Source organism: Protopterus annectens, chromosome 2.part2, assembly GCF_019279795.1.
Source record: "Protopterus annectens isolate FY-2018-M chromosome 2.part2, PAN1.0, whole genome shotgun sequence".
Classification (NCBI taxonomy): Eukaryota; Metazoa; Chordata; order Ceratodontiformes; family Protopteridae; genus Protopterus; species Protopterus annectens.
In genome coordinates, this window is record NC_056730.1 from 211,748,744 (window position 1) to 211,766,289 (window position 17,546).

Consider the following 17,546-nt stretch of genomic DNA (forward strand, 5'->3'; position numbering starts at 1 on the left):
CAGGGCCATAACTGGTATTCATAGGATCATAGGATCATAGGAGTTTATTAGCCTATTGGCCCTTAGGCCCTTATAAGACTAGCCAAGAGTTTAGCCTATGTTTATACAAGTCAGCACCCAATGCCCCAGTCCAACAGGGACATGGGTGGAATCCCAGGGCTGTAGTTCCTGTTTCCCATCTGGTTATCTATGTTGTGCTTGAAAAGGGGTAAAGAGGTACTCTGCTTAACACGGAGAGGGAGTCTATTCCACAGATGGGGGGGTCACTGGGACAGAAATCTATCCTGCCAACAAGTCCTTTTGATGTCACAGACTAGGTTGAGGTCGTGTGTGCAGGTTACCCGAGTGGAGCTTGACATGAGGATATGCAGCAGTCCCATCAAGGTGGGGTCTGAGATCACCTTGTATGCCAGACAGAAGTCACCTCTGAGAAGTCTATATGAAAATGAGCAGCAGGATAGTGTTTCTAGCCTATATGTGTATGGTAGATATTTGAGGCCCTGGATACTCCTGGTGAGGAACCTCTGTGTTCTCTCCAGCTGCTGCATGTGCTTTGAAAGGTACATACCAAAAGGGGCATTGTATTCAATAATGAGCCTTATAATGTAAGAATACAGGGATGTTATGACCTCTTTGTCTCTGGATGAGATACCCTTACTGATAAGGTAGGCCATGTAAAATGCTGTCCATACAAAGGAAACAACATGTTGGTCAAAAGTCAAGTTACTATCAAGCTGTCTTCCCAAATCCCTCACAACTGATTGCATGCTTAGGAAGTTGTTATTAATGTGATAATAAGTGGGGATGTCACTCTCCCCAAAGAGGATGATGATGCATTTTGTGGTTTTCAGCTTGAGGCCATGTTTCTGGCACCAGCCATTTGTCTGAGTGAGACCCTCTTATAGGATGTCTACATCACTAGGGGATTTGGTGACAGCACCCAGCATGCAGTCATCTGCAAACTTGGTCAGCCATAGCCCAGTGGTTTTGCCCTGCACCTAAGAAAAATATGTCCCAAATAGAGGCAAAAACACAACATCCAGCCTAGATAGCAGTGTGATATCTTCATATATTTATTATAGAAATGTTGCAAACATCCACATCAGCATACTGGTGAATAAACATAGTGAAGATCTTGCTAGAAGATTTTAAGCAAGAGGATATAACTTTAATGTTATACAGCAGGCTCTAAAATATGCTGGTTCTGTTGATTGAAAAAATTTGTTAACATACAAGGCTAGTGATAATGGTGACACAACTGTTCGCATTGTTACTAAGTAGGAAGTAATATATAATTGCTTTGTGCATTAGTATAGCATCATTGTGGGACTTTAATGCTGGATGACAGGTTGTCACAATGGTTACCATCGAGATGTAAGTTCACCTATTGTAGGGGTAAAACAATAAGCAATTGTGGGAGGTAGCAAGCAATTTTCATTGGCAGGGAAACCTTTAGTTGGATGCTTCCCTTGTGGTAATTGTTCAGCATATGGGCTGATGGTAAAAATTAAAGAATTTTCTTCTGCCAGTACTTCCAGTGTGTTTGATATTCACTGTTTTGCAAACTGTGTATCAGAATGATTGATATATCTGGTAGAATGTTCTTGTAAATCATTTTATGTGGGACAGACTTCCAGACAATTCAAATGTCGGGTTTGACTGAAATTCATAAAAAATGAATAACAAATGCTTTGTACAAACACTCTCTTGTACATTCTACTGCTAAATATAGATTTACTTTAATTGATCATATAAATATTGCAGGATATAATAAAATGGGTTGGCGCTCTACTGGAGAAAATCAATATATGTGCAGTAACAGAAACCTGGTTTAAGGCTCCAGAGAGCACCCCAGCACTACCAGGCTACAACTCATACCATACATTTTGGCCACAAAACCCAGACCAAAATACAAAAGGCAGTGGAGTTTCCATATTCATCAAGGATACCCACACTTCCAGGTTAGTGGCACAGCATGATGCTTCAGAGATCATCCACGTGCAACTAACAATGGGCAGAACTGCAATTCAAATTGTAGCTTGCTACAGATCACCCACCATGTCCCAGGACCCCCATTCTGCATTTCTGGAAACACTGGGAAACATAAAGGTCCTACCAAACACCCTGATATTGGGTGATTTCAATTACCCAAACATTAACTGGGAGGACTACTCAAGTACTAACTCCCTTGCCCAACATTTCCTAAAATTTATAAACTTAAACGCCCTGGATCAACTGGTGAACACTCCCACCAGAGGTGACAACATATTGGACCTGGTCATCATCAACATAGGCAACCGGTGTTCCACACCAGAGGTCAACCCCTCGCTGGTTAGATCTGACCATAAGCAAATCACTCTGGATATCCACATTCCACCCACAACCCCGGTCCAAAGAAACCACCATGAAAAACTTTTCAAAAGCAAACTTCACGTTACTTAACACGAGGTGGAAAGTTTCAAATCCCCCATGCTAAAGGATAATGCTGCCCAAGCTGCAAAATCCTTCACTAATGCACTCTATGGGCACCTGCAGGAATGCATGGATTGTGCTATCCCAAGCAAAACCAAAATTCACTCCTCCAAGAAAAGGAAACCAGTCTGGTGAACCCCTGCCATAAACAAGCTATACAATAGAAGGAGGAAACTAGTACAGAAAAGAGTAAAATCCCAAGAGAGGAAGACATCCCTGATCAGTATCAGCAAGAAACTATGATCCCTCATAAAATCATCCAAGGCAAGCTTCAAAAGAAAAATTGCCAAGGACTCCAGGCATTCTTTAGCTATGTCAAGAATCTAAGTGGCAATTCGGATCTGTTTGGAGTTAGTTCAGAATGGCACAAAATACACTGAAACAACTGATGTAACATCCTGGCAGACAGGTTCAGTGCAAACTTCACCCCTCTCACCCCAAAGGGCCCATAACCATACCAGAAGAATGTAGTTCCTGAAATCACAGACACTCGGTTAAAACAGCCCTCTCCAAAGCCAAAAACACAGCCCAATTCCCCAATTTTAAAAAAACCCTTGGCCTACCCCAAAAAAATCAAATTTTAAAGCCATGTCAAAAGGCCTTTGTAGGTAGGGACACATTTTTTTTGGGGAAAAACAAAAATTTTTGTTTTTAAAAAAAGGGCTACCTTATTAAATTTGGGTTTGGGGGGGCCCCCAAAAAACCCAATTTTTTTCCCCTGATTGGCACTGTTACAGAACATAAGTGTACCTTAAGCACATGTTTATCTGGACTGTTACGGTGGCTTGTCACCCTGGCTATGCTGTAACAACAAGAGCTGACACTGCTCCCCTCACTGACACATAGAGCTTCTGCTGTCGTCCAATGTCTTCACACTCCCGAGTATGACTCCCTGGGCAGAACGCAGCTGCACGCGGCTGCCTTCAACATATGTGGCAGTATGTTAGCTACCTGCTACAGACCCACCATAATTCACATCCACCTAGAACAAGGGATCCACACAACATCCATAGGGTGACAAAGGTCAACAATAAAGGGACATGTGTGCACAGTCTTCACCTACAAACATACACCTGGCCGATAGACCAGTAGCTACTGCAGCAGCATGCATATTCTGGCGTCAAGAGTAAAAGTATGACTTACTCACATCTATCTTCCTCTTACGCGACTTCAACCTGACATTTGTTTTAACACCAAACTGCCACATAATTTAGAAAGTCTTTCACTACAGCCAAACATAGCACGCAAACTGTGAAGACATGTTCGGCCAACAAATCTCAACACTGGACAATATTTCTACCCGGCACCCTCTCTAGTGATGCTGTAGTCTCCACGACCTTGATAATGTCCATCTCATGGGCCGACCAGGAAGCCAGCGCCGAGAACCTACATGAAGGCCTTAAATATAGCTGATGTTGTGCCATGTCATTTGAATGCACAGAAATTGAAAACCCAGCTGTCTCTGAATGCAGTTGAAGCAAAGTCTTGAGAGCCACAGATTGATTGCTGCCAGGCAATCACCTGTTCATGAGCATTACCTACAGATAAGACAAGCAGCTGCCTATGGTAAACAGCAGGTCTGTGATTTTTCTTTTATGAGGCAGACTGTGATATCACAACGCATCAGCCCTCTTCAGGATTTCTCAACAAAAAGGAGTACAGCATCTCTACTAGGTATGTACTAGAAGTCTCATGCATGTAATGGGACATAGATGGGGAGGATTTTTGCAGTTATGGGGAATAGGGAATTACAAACTTAGTAGTGGCCTGTAGTCCGCAGCATTTTTGAATGACATGTCAATATGCTGATAGTCGTAGCTGTTGTTCAGCACCTAGCAGGGCTTTCCTTGTCAACTCTGCCTGCTGTGACATACATCACAGCTCCTGGTCCCTCGAGTCCCTCCTACACATGGTTGGCTCCTGTTACCAAATGCTACTGGATTGTGTGTTAGACAATAGTGACAGTAAGTAATGGTGGGCAATAAGCGCCAGCTGGCATATCACATGTACTGTCATTCAGCTCCCTCTCAGTCTGTGAATGTCAGCACAGTGAAATAGCTTCAAACATGTACAGGCGTGTCCCGCAGGTGTCCTGACTGTCCCTGATGTACTCTGGCTAGTTAGTCACTGTGTAATTTAACATCCGATATCTCATCACTAGAGAGCTGCGGGCTAGCATGCTGCTCTGTGACCCCTTACAGCAGTGACTTCAGGTCATAGCCTGTAGTGCAGTGGGGGACACAGGCCCCACGACCTCAGCGACAAGTGTACATATTGAGCTTACAAGTAAGTGGAATGAATACAGTAACAGATATTACTGTACCACAGCTGTTTTCTGAGGGCGTTCTGGTACGGTGACAGCCAGTGGAGTTCCTTACACAGGTCCGAAAGAACAGCAATTATGTATTGCCTTCAACTATTTGCCAGACATCCACATTTTTTCTGGCAGAGGGTCCACATACATATCAGGCATTATGTACACATTCTGGCAAAACATCTCGTGTACTGCAGAAGCTTCCCAGATGGTTTATCTACAGTGGGAAGATACCCTACAGCACGTCTGCAGTGCTGTCTATCATTATGTTAAACTGATGTTGCTGGACTGTCCCCATATACTTTTAGTAACACTCACCTATTTGGTCGGATGAGCTGACCTTGAAGCATGGTACTGGGACGTAATGCATTATCGCCCCATGGGTGACACATGAAAGTAGATGATTATTGATGGGAATGGAGACATAACAACAACACACTGCTGTCACAGCACACAGAGGCCAGAACGCTGCAGGTATCTCATATGAGGATCATACAGATCATAGGAGTTTATTAGCCCTATTGGGCCCTTTGGTAGGCCATTATAAGACTAGCAGAGCCAGCCTATGTTTAGCGTACAAGGAGTCAGCACCCAATGCCCCAGTCCAACAGGGACATGTGGTGAAAATCCCAGGGCTGTAGTTCCTGTTTCTCCCCATCTGGTTATCTATGTTGTGGCCGGGTAGTAAGCAAGAGGTAAAGAGGTACTCGGCTTAACATACGGAAGAGGGAGTCTATTCCACAGATGGGGAGCGCCCACTGGGACAGAAATCTATCCTGCCAACAAGTCCCTTTTGATGTGCTCAGACCAGGATTTGAGGTTAAGTGTGTGCAGGTTACTCCGAGTGGAGCTTGACATGAGGATATGCAGCAGTCCCATCAAGGTGGGGTCTGAGAGATCACCTGTGGCATGCCAGACATGGGAAGTCACCTCCTGACAAGTCTATATGAAAATGAGAGTAGCGGGATGGTGTTTCCATACAGCCTATATGTGTATGGTAGATAATTTAGAGGCCCTTGGATACTCCTGGTAGAGGAACCTCTGTGTTCTCTCCAGCTGCTGTGACATGTGCGAAAGTTGTACATACCGCAAGGGGCATTGTATTCAATAATGAGCCTATAATGTAAGAATGGTTACAGGGATGTTATGACCTCTTTGTCTCTGGATGAGATACCCTTACTGATAAAGGTAGGGCCATGTAAAATGCTGTCCATACAAAAGAAACAACATGTTGGTCAAAAGTCAAGTTACTATCAAGCTGTCTTCCCAAATCCCCGCCAACTGATTGCATTTTGCTTAGGAAGTTGTTATTAATAGAGTTCTATAGGTTCGAGTAGGTTCATACTAGGCTATTCCTGCCCTGGTAAGCATTTGTAAGCAAGCTCTGAAATACATCGCCTACAGGCTAACTACATCAACCCCTTTGAGTATGGGGAACTATACCCATTATTTTGCCGTGTGCCTCTGTCGAGCAGCGACACTGAGGTAATCCCTGGGTATATCTGCGATCTCCCATCCATTGGTCAAGATTTCTCTTGAACAAGGCCAGCGAGGTGCTCTGCCTCACATGTACCCGGGGATTTTGTTCCACAGCATAGTGAAAGTCTTTGGGTGATGAATCTATCCCTCCAGCACGTCCTAGTAATAGCCGTGTCAAGGTTTAAGTCTCCCGCCCCTGTGGCTCTGATGGATCTAGATTTTTTGAGGTGAAGCATATTCATCAAATCTGGGTTTGACATGGCCTTGTATGTTAGGCAAAGGTCACCTCTGAGCAGCGGTAAGCGACTGAATAGAGCTGGAGTTCTTCAGTCGGCAGCATAGGACAGATTTTTGAGACCCTTTATCCTTTTGGTGAGGAACTTTTGTGGCCTCCAGCTGCTGCAAGTGTCGGTCAGATACATTCGAATGGGGCATTGTACTCAATCATTGGTCTGATGAGTGATGAGTAAAGGGAGACTATGACCTCCCTTGATCTAGATGAGAATCCCTTCATGATAAGGTGGGCAATGTAGAAGGTCTTCCTAACTACTTTTAGCTACATGGGTGTCGAATGACAGACTACTATCAACCTGGGTCCCCAGGTCCCTGATAACTTCTTCTGTGCTCAGTGGATTGCCACCTATTTGGTAGCTAGGGGTAACCTTGTTTTTCCCGAAGGGTATGACTATGCATTTTGGCATTTAACTTTAGGCGGGCTCTGGCACCAGTTATCCGCTTCTGTGAGACCTTCTGAAGGATATCTGTGTCAGATGTGTTCTACTATGGCGCCCAGTTTGCAGTCATCTGCAAACTTTGTCAGCCATAACCCTCCTGTGTTTGCTTTGTACTTCGAAAGTAGATGCCAAACAAGAGTGGCCCAGGACTGAGCCTGTGGGACACCACTTGTGACAGGCTTTGAGTCTGACATGGCCAGCAGCTCTGACCCTGTGGGTTCTGTCACTCAGCCAGTTTGCAACCCATCTTGTGATGTATGGGTTGACATTTAAGCTGATGAGTTTTTCAATGATACCCGAATGGGTGTTGTATCGGGCCTTAGCCAGATCGAGGTAGGCTGTATGGACTGCCTTCTCCTCATCAATGGCTTTGGTGACTGTTTGAAAAAGTCAACCAAGTTTAAAAGGCATGATCTGCCTTTGACAAAGCCAAACTGGGTTGGATCCAAAGTCTGCAAATTCCTATGTCTTTATTTATGAGGTCCATTATGATCTCCTCTCCATGGCTTTGCAGATAAGGCTTGTCAAGCTACACTGGGCCGGTAATTTCAGGGTCGGGTGGAGGCACCGCTTTGTGGAAGTGGAACCACAGTTGCAGTGCACGCCACCCTGGGCAGATGCGTATCCAGAGGTAAGACTTTGATTAAACAGCTTGTCCTTGCTGTGGGGTTTAATTCCCTCATGGGAGTTCATGGAGCACACAGCTGGGGACACCATCAGGTCCCATGGATGCTGTGTTTTTTGCTTTGGAGAGAGCAGTTCTCACTTGGGCGCTGGAGATGTTTGGGGGGCTGCAATCATTTGGTATAATGTGATAATAAGTGGGGATGTCACTCTCCCCAAAGAGGATGATGATGCATTTTGTGGTTTTCAGCTTGAGGCCATGTTTCTGGCACCAGCCATTTGTCTGAGTGAGACCCTCTTATAGGATGTCCACATCACTAGGGGATTTGGTGACAGCACCCAGCATGCAGTCATCTGCCATAGTCCAGTGGTTTTGCCCTGCACCTAAGAAAAATATGTCCCAAATAGAGGCAAAAACACAACAGCCAGCCTAGATAGCAGTGTGATATCTTCATATATTTATTATAGAAATGTTGCAAACATCCACATCAGCATACTGGTGAATAAACATAGTGAAGATCTTGCTAGAAGATTTTAAGCAAGAGGATATAACTTTAATGTTATACAGCAGGCTCAAAAATATGCTGGATCTGTTGATTGAAAAATTTGTTAACATACAAGGCTAGTGATAATGGTGACACAACTGTTCGCATTGTTACTAAGTAGGAAGTAATATATAATTGCTTTGTGCATTAGTATAGCATCATTGTGGGACTTTAATGCTGGATGACAGGTTGTCACAATGGTTACCATCGAGATGTAAGTTCACCTACTGTAGGGGTAAAACAATAAGCAATTGTGGGAGGTAGCAAGCAATTTTCATTGGAAGGGAAACCTTTAGTTGGATGCTTCCCTTGTGGTAATTGTTCAGCATGTGGGCTGCCAATACTTCCAGTGTGTTTGATATTCACTGTTTTGCAAACTGTGTATCAGAATGAGTGATATATCTGGTAGAATGTTCTTGTAAATCATTTTATGTGGGACAGACTTCCAGACAATTCAAATGTCGGGTTTGACTGAAATTCGTAAAAAATGAATGACAAATGCTTTGTACAAACACTCTCTTGTACATTCTACTGCTAAATATAGATTTACTTTAATTGATCGTACAAATATTGCAGGATATAATAAAATGGGTTGGCGCTCTACTGGAGAAAATCAATATATGTGCAGTAACAGAAACCTGATTTAAGGCTCCAGAGAGCACCCCAGCACTACCAGGCTACAACTCATACCATACATTTTGGCCACAAAACCCAGACCAAAATACAAAAGGCGGTGGAGTTTCCATATTCATTAAGGATACCCACACCTCCAGGTTAGTGGCACAGCATGATGCTTCAGAGATCATCCACGTGCAACTAACAATGGGCAGAACTGCAATTCAAATTGTAGCTTGCTACAGATCACCAACCATGTCCCAGGACCCCCATTCTGCATTTCTGGAAACACTGGGAAACATAAAGGTCCTACCAAACACCCTGATATTGGGTGATTTCAATTACCCAAACATTAACTGGGAGAACTACTCAAGTACTAACTCCCTTGCCCAACATTTCCTAAAATTTATAAACTTAAACGCCCTGGATCAACTGGTGAACACTCCCACCAGAGGTGACAACATATTGGACCTGGTCATCATCAACATAGGCAACCGGTGTTCCACACCAGAGGTCAACCCCTCGCTGGTTAGATCTGACCATAAACAAATCACTCTGGATATCCACATTCCACCCACACCCCCGGTCAAAGAAACCACCATGAAAAACTTTTCAAAAGCAAACTTCACGTTACTTAACACCGAGGTGGAAAGTTTCAAATCCCCCATGCTAAAGGATAACGCTGCCCAAGCTGCAAAATCCTTCACTAATGCACTCTATGGGCACCTGCAGGAATGCATGGATTGTGCTATCCCAAGCAAAACCAAAATTCACTCCTCCAAGAAAAGGAAACCAGTCTGGTGAACCCCTGCCATAAACAAGCTATACAATAGAAGGAGGAAACTAGTACAGAAAAGAGTAAAATCCCAAGAGAGGAAGACATCCCTGATCAGTATCAGCAAGAAACTATGATCCCTCATAAAATCATCCAAGGCTAGCTTCAAAAGAAAAATTGCCAAGGACTCCAGGCATTCTTTAGCTATGTCAAGAATCTAAGTGGCAATTCCCGGATCTGTTTGGAGTTAGTTCAGAATGGCACAAAATACACTGAAACAACTGATATTGCGAACATCCTGGCAGACAGGTTCAGTGCAAACTTCACCCCCTCTCACCCCAAAAGGGCCCATAACCATACCAGAAGAATGTAGTTCCCCTGAAATCACAGACACTCGGGTTAAAACAGCCCTCTCCAAAGCCAAAAACACAGCATCAATGGGATTGGACAGTGTCCCAGGCTGTGTCCTACATGAGCTCAAAGATGAACTAACCCCTCACCTAAACACACTGCTCAAACTCAGCCTCTCCACAGGCTACATGCCCATAGAGTGGCACACAGCAACAGTTATTCCGCTCCACAAAGGTGGTGCCACAACAGACCTTGGGAACTATTGCCCCATAAGCCTGACTAACTTGGTCTGCAAGGCTATGGAGTGCATCATCATGGATCTCATTAACAGAGACATTGAGAACCTCCAAACACTGGACCCTACCCAGTTTGGCTTTGTTAAGGGCAGATTATGCCTCCTAAACCTGGTGGACTTCTTTGAGACAGTTACCAAGGCTATAGATAAGGAAAGGTGGTCCACACAGCCTACCTAGACCTCACAAAGTCCTTCAACACTATTCCCCATTCTGGTATTATAGACAAGTATACCAGCCTGAATATAAACCCCTAAGTCATGAGATGGGTTGCCAACTGGCCCACAGACAGAACCCACATGTTAAGAGTTGCTGGAGCTAGGTCTGATTTTAAACCAGTTACAAGTGGTGTTCCCCAAGGCTCAGTCCTAGGATGCCTCCTGTTTGGCATATACTTCTTAGAGGAACAGGCAAGCACAGGAGGACTATGGCTGACCAAGTTCCCAGACGACTGCAAACTAGGGGCTATAACTGACTGCCTGGCTGACACAAACATCCTCCAAAAGGGTCTCACTGAGACAGATATGTGGTGTCAAAACCATGGCCTCAAGCTAAATGCCAAAAAGTGCATAGTCATCCTCTTTGGAAAAAACAAAACACCCCCAAATTACCACATAGGTGGCAGCCCACTAAATACGGAAGACGAAATAAGGGATCTGGGACCCACGTAGACATTAATCTCTCCTTTGATAATCACATTGCCAAAGTGGTTAGAAAATCCTTCTATATAGCCCACCTAATCACAAAAGGGTTTGCATCCAGATCAAAAGAGGTCATTGTGCCCCTCTATGCATCACTCATCAGACACATCATAGAGTACAATGCCCCATTTGGGATGTACCTTACAAGATACCTGCAACAGCTGGAAAGACCACAGAAGTACCTCACCAAGAGGATCACTGGCCTCAAACAGATGCCCTCTGCAGCTCGACTGAAGAAACTCCAGCTGTACTCGGTTGCATACCACCTACTCAGAGGTGATCTCTGCCTGACATACAAGGCCATGTCCAACCCAGAACTGATGGACATGCTCCACCTAAAGAAAACCATATCCCCTCAAGCCACATGCTCTAGGGATCTAAACCTCACCACAACAATAAATAGGACATGCTGGAGGGATATATTCCTGTCCCAGAGACTTCCCATGCCCTGGAACAAGATTCCAATCTACTCCTCACTAATACTCTTCAAGAGAAACCTTGACGAGTGGATGGGAAACACGAAGTTTAACCCAGAGATCACGTCAGTGGCTTTGCTGGATAGAGGCACAGGGAGCTAATCTAAGGGTGCGATGAAAGCTAACATGTTCCAGCTAGGCTTATAAATGCCTTTGGGCAGATAGCCTAGTACCTACCTATGAACCTATGAACGTATGAACAATTTGTTAAACAGAGAGGTACATGATTGGATTATTAAACTTGGGGCATTGTTTCCACCTGGTCTTAATGATTTATGTTAATTGGTTTATTGGAAGGGGTTTATATATGTTGTATTGTGGGGAATGTGTAATGCTTTATACAGCACTGAGGAAGGCATTGCCAAAACCGGTATGCTGCTGTGGATGTTTGCAACATTTCTATAATAAATATACGAAGATATCACACTGCTATCTGGGCTGGCCATTGTGTTTTTGACTGTTTGGATTTTTGGCCTTGCACAGTTGCTGTACTTGAATGCTTTTCATATTGTGCTGTTGCCAAATAACAGAGGCCCCAAGATAGAACCCTGGGGTACACCGCTTGTTATGGGTCTACTGCTTCAGGTGGATTCCCCTATTTTGACTAGGTGGATTCTATCAGTGCACCAGTTTGCTGCCCATCTGGTAACATACAGATTGATGCCTAGTTGAGAGAGTTTATCTATTAATGCCGAGTGAGAAATAGTGTTGAAGGCTTTGGGCAGGTCAAGGTAGGCTGTGTGCACTGTCCTCCCCTCATTCATGGTTTTGGTGATGGTCTCAAACAAGTCGACCAAATTTAACAGACATGATCTCCCCTTGACAAATTCAAACTGTGTGGGATCGAGTGACTGGAGGTTGCTAATGTCCTTGCTAATGAGGTCCATGATAATCCATTCCATGGTCTTGCAGCTCAGGCTAGTTAGGCTGATGGGTCTATAATTTCCTGGACCAGTGGACGCTACACCTTTGTGCAAAGGGAAGACAATGCCTGTCCTCCACTCAGCTGGGACAAAGCTAGTACTCAGCCATAGGTTGAATAGGGTGCCTAATGTGCTGCAAGTTCCTGCCTGAGTTCATGTAGGATGCAGCCTGGGACATTATTGGGCCCCATGTACTTTTTTTTTACTTTGACAGAACAGTGATGACCTATTCCCTACATATAAGGGGAAGGGGGCAGGAACTGGGGATGTCCTGATCTACTGATGGGAGGACTTTGGTGTGAAGTTTTCACTGAATCTGTCAGCCAGTAAGTTTGCTATATCTATGGCATTTGTATATGTGATGTCCTTGGCCACCACTTCTGAACAGATCTGGGTGCTTCCTTTGAGGTTGCAGGCATATGTGAAGAAGGACTTATGATTGTTTGTAGTAGATGTCGCCATTTTAGACTCAAAGTTTGCTTTGGAGGATTCCACTAGTGCTCTTATTTGCTTGTTAAGGCTAAGGAGACATTACTTCCAATTGGGCACCTGCTCCTTCTTGGTCTTGGACAGTGATTCTTTTCCTCTTGTTATAGAGTTTATTTATCACAAATGTCCACCAGACAGGTTTACTTATCCTTGCAGAGGATGATGTAGTCCTGTTGGGTATTCCTGATTCCATGCATTTGCCTACATGCTTATATAGTACTTTGGTATAGTTTTGGATATTGGTGCCAGTTCCTACAGAGGGGGAGGGGGGCTGTGAAGCTGTTTATACCATCCCTCAGTAGGCTGTAATCAACTTTGGAGACATTTTTATGTCTGACTCTAGCTAGATGGGTATTGTGGGAGATGGTGACTTTGAAATGACTGCTTTATGGTCGGATTTTACAAGGGAGGATGATACTGTATGGATGCTGCAGTAGATACTCATTTTGTTTAATACAATGTCCAAAAGATTTTCACCTCTTGTGGGGATATCATCTAGCTGTTCAAAGGTGTTTGCATTGACAACTTTGATGAATCTCTGGGATTTTGTATTATGGCATGAGAAGTTCTTCCAATCTATATTTGGGTAGTTAAAGTCACCCAGGATCAGGGTAAAGGGTTGAATTCTGATAGAGTCGGATAGGTCCATATAAGCGGAATAGGCATCTTGAGTCAGATTTGGGGACAAATAGCTAGCTATGATTTGAACAGGGGTCTTGCCAATGGCTAACTGCACCTTGAATGCCTCCTGTGCATCATACTGTTTGACCAGCCTGGAGGTATGTATGTTTTTGATATATATTGAAACTCCACCTCCTTTGGCTTTACTGCCCATATTTTTGCGTCTGAATGTATGATAGGATGGGTAATCAGGTAAGGCTGGGGTGCTGTCCACAACTGCAAACCAGGTTTCTGTGATTTCACAGATGTCAGCATTTTCCAGGGTTAAGAATGCTTGCAGTGATTGCAGTTTCATGTTTAGACTCCTAGCGTTTAGCAGCATGACCTTTAAGTTGTGTTTTGTTGACATTTTTATGTTGGTAGTTTTAATTTCATTAGTTTTCCTAAAAAAGGCACTATGGGAGAGACATGAACATTTGCCAGATACCTGAAGACCAGATGAGACAGATGCACGCCATCTCTGACAAAACATCATGGTCTGTCGATCATATCTTCCCAGGCTGTCAAGTACTGTATCCCCCTGGAATGGCACCAGAAACTAAGCAAATTGTTGAAGTCAGTCATTTCCTGTTTGCATTGAGGCATCATTCTGGGTGATGGCAGAATGCTGCTTAAGACCATGGACATAGCTGCCTGGGACACATAATCAGCAAGCTCAATCATTTCTCTCTTCATATACTCCAGGGAGGTATGTCTCAAGTCATTCACGCCAACATGGACTATGACAGAGTCATAACAGAACCTGTTGTTGAGAGACTTCAATGCATATGTGATATGGCAGATTCTGGCACCTGACAGACAACTAACCGTGACTTTCTCCTTATCCAGCCTGGTGAGAGACATATCTGTGTGTCTCACAATGGAGTCTCCTATGACTAATATCTTGGGTTTGTGGTTTAGTCTTTGGTCTTTATACTGCAGTGCTGGTGCTGCGGTAGCATTGTCACCTCACAGTAAGACGTCGTCCTGTTCAATTCTCAGCTATAGTGTCTTCTGTGTGGAGACATGCGTAAATGGACGTACCTTCATTGAAGGTTGTGCATCAGGGCCGCCAACACGGCACGTAAAAATCTACTGCCAATCATTATTGGACCGGAGTTCTGCTGTGGTGACCCCTGACCGTGAAAAGCCGAAAGACACAACAACATGGTTTGATCTTTGTAGTTGTGAAACACAGGTGTGTGGACTATGCGTGATATGTGATGTGGAGAGTTATGAAGTTTGCATGTGTTTTGCCTGTGAGGTCTCATTTTTTGGGTATGTTTTTGTTGAGAACCTCCACATATGTGGGTGTGTGTTGTGTAGTTGTGGGTGGTGTTTGAGGTGTAGTGATTTTGTTGATAACCTTCTCAGTGCCAGATATACTGGCTTGTGAGGGAGAGAGCATAGACTCTAGGTTCCTAATGTAATTGCATCTCTCACAAATTGTGTTCCTAGGTGGTAATAGTAGACAGTCGTCTGTGTACATGAGGCAGCTGCTACACTGTCTCAGGATGCCCATATCAACCAGACTGGCAGGAGAAACTATAAGACATTGTCCATCTACATTTGTCAGAATCTGAAGGAAAAAGGCCAGGGAGACCTAAGAGGTGGGCCTAAAGCTCAAGTGCTTAAACCAGAAGTAAGAGGCTTACAATAACACTTACAATTTAGACAGGCTATAAACAAGCAGTAATAAATGTAACCGAAAAGATGCAGTTGAACACTTTGGAGAACAAGCAGCAAGTAGCAGGAAAAAGCAAGATGAGCAGGAAAATTCAAGCTGTATTGCCACTATGCTGCTGATAGCTACATGCATATTGTGTGATACATGGTGGGAAATCATGTGGTAGTTAGCAGAGGATAGCGCTGGACAACTTGGATGTGCAGGGTGTGTACATAGTGGAGAACAATGTACATGGTCCTGTGACATGTTCCTCTCTTCTTGTCTTTCAAAAACCATGCATTGATGGAGGCACCCACCTTTTTCTGCTGCCAAAAACAATGTGATCCTGGATGGCCTCAGACTTCTTCACAACATCCTGCTTTCAGGGAGTTGCCAGAATTGGGATCAATGTGCTGCACTGTGGGCTGACCTCATTGCATCAGTAAACCAAGTAGGGCTACAGGAAAAAAGGTACATATCTGACATCAGGTGTCCAATATGATAAATACTACATGGCAAAGGGTCACTGCTGTGGCTGGGGACCATGCTGCCACTGGTGTAGGACCTGCAGCAGAACAACTACTCTCAGCCACAGAGAAGTTCCTGGTGAACCTGGGATCACTACCGGCTCCCAAGCATCCATCACCCCATATGTCATGGAGATGGGTGACACAGCTTCCACAGCAGAGGAGCTTCTAGGTATGCCTTCTGTGTTCATTACTGTAATACCGTATCAGTCATTGTGGCACCCTCTGCAGACCAGTACATGTTTGTCAGGTCAATTTGCATGTAGAAGAGGTTTGTTTGCATCGCACACTTATGCACACATACTCAGAATGTCAGCAATGTGGGCAGTATCAGAGTTCCTACTGTATATGTTAATATATGCACATATTATCCTGTAACACTGCCACACATTTGTGTTTGCTGACCATTCCTGTTACTCACATTTCCATAGGTACATTTGGTATAGCCAGAGTCCAACATCCTGTAGCCAGTGAATGTGAAACTGTTTAGGTATGACTGACATATACCCTAAGAATTGTAAGGGCTGCCAGTTTGCCATAGACACAACTGTTATGCTTAGCCAGAGTACAATACTTGTATGTTCAGTTTTGGAGGGGTTCACAACAGTCCATTGAATCAGTAATCAGAGTAGTGTATTTGCAGGTGCTGTAACATATTTGCACTTATTTTTGCGAAGGCCTCTGCAGTCTGCTATACAGGAGCCAGTAGTATGGTGAAGACAGCTGCGCTGTGTTTTAGGTGTAAGTCCATCACATACACTGATATAGCGCTTATCTCACAAGGTGTATATACTGGCAACATTAACTGGACGTAGCTGCAGTACATGTTATTAAGGGCCTGTCTTGTCTGTGTATGTCATAGTCTGCTTGTGTGTTGTGCATGGGATCAGAAATAAGATGTGGCATGTATAATGCAATTGTGGCACCTCACCTGTGTGTGTGTGTGTGTGTGTGTGTGTGTGTGTGTGTGTGTGTGTGTGTGTGTGTGTGTGTGTGTGTGTGTGTGTGTGTGTGTGTGTGTGTGTGTGTGTGTGTGGATCAGCAGACATATTAATGTAGGTATTAATGTAGGTATGTTTTCTTCCTCCTTACAGGTGACTGTGGGGGGTTGGAGAGTGTCCCCCTCCTAACCTGAGGTCAGTGTCTCATTGGACTCTGATGATGATGGTGGACATAGTGAGGCACAGGTGGGGTTGTTGGGGGCTGAATCTGTCCCATGGCTTGACATCAACTTCCTCCCCCAATGTCCCTGCACACAGTTAGTATGCCCACACATACCCAGTCTCCTGCGGCCACAGATATTGGACAATTAGAGTTTGGTGGCATCAAACAGGAGAGTGTGGTGACTATGGCATCCATGACTGTAGACGCTAGCCATAGCCAGAGAGCTGGAGAGGTCCCACACAAGCAGATTGACAGGGATACTCGAAGAAGGACTGCTGCCCATCCACCACCTTTCACAGGTATCACATCACGAGTCACTCTATGCATGTTTCAGTCCATCATGGAGGCACAGGCATATTCCAAGTGCAACACCAGATGGATGCTCAGAATCATCGATACATCACTACCTGGCATCCATGACTCCATCCACAACATTGTAGACATCATGTATCACTTCAATGATGTAGTGGACAGATGGTGGGGTGAGACACTGTCAGTCCTTGACTGCACATTGTCTGTGCTAGAACATGTGATGGGAGTAGGATGTCGGGCACATGGCCGTAGGTCAGCAACAATATCTGCTGAGAGTCCATGAGGTCATGCACACTGACACTCCTGTAGTGGCAGTACCTCCAGCACTACAGAATGAGGGGTGTTGTCCACACCACAATGTGGCAGGCCATGAGCATGTGGTCCTGGGCAGTCCCATGATGGACTTAGGCCCAGCAGACCCCAGTC

General features: G+C 44.5%; 1 long non-coding RNA gene across 1 annotated transcript in view; it reads right to left on the minus strand.

The window, feature by feature from the left end:
* LOC122796015 overlaps positions 1-17,546 on the minus strand; it is a 264,662-nt gene that overhangs the window by 168,855 nt on the left and 78,261 nt on the right. The gene's annotated exons all lie outside the window — the stretch shown is intronic.